Below are 300 nucleotides of genomic sequence, written 5' to 3'. Positions count from 1 at the left end.
ACACCCAACATTAAAAAAAAAAATACATATTTTTAAATAAACGCGCTCGATTTAGCCGGTGCTGCGGGGAAGTTATTTACGGGCAAGTGCAACTTTTGGGGTGCGGGCTGCAGAGAGGAGGCCCCGTCCCGAGCATCGCCCCGGCGGGGGGCGGGCAGGGACCCCCGGTCTCCCCCTCCCCGGCCCCGTTCCCGGCGCTTTCCGGGACTTCCCGGAACGGCGCGGCGGGAGGCGCTGACACGTGGCCGGGGGGAGGCGGGCGGCGGGGCCGGGCCGGGCCGGGCCGGGCCGGGGCAGCGG

This window comes from Nothoprocta perdicaria, unplaced genomic scaffold (genome assembly GCF_003342845.1).
Source record: "Nothoprocta perdicaria isolate Ctin4 unplaced genomic scaffold, notPer1 scaffold_3, whole genome shotgun sequence".
Lineage (NCBI taxonomy): Eukaryota > Metazoa > Chordata > Aves > Tinamiformes > Tinamidae > Nothoprocta > Nothoprocta perdicaria.
Note: the sequence above shows the minus strand (reverse complement) of the source record.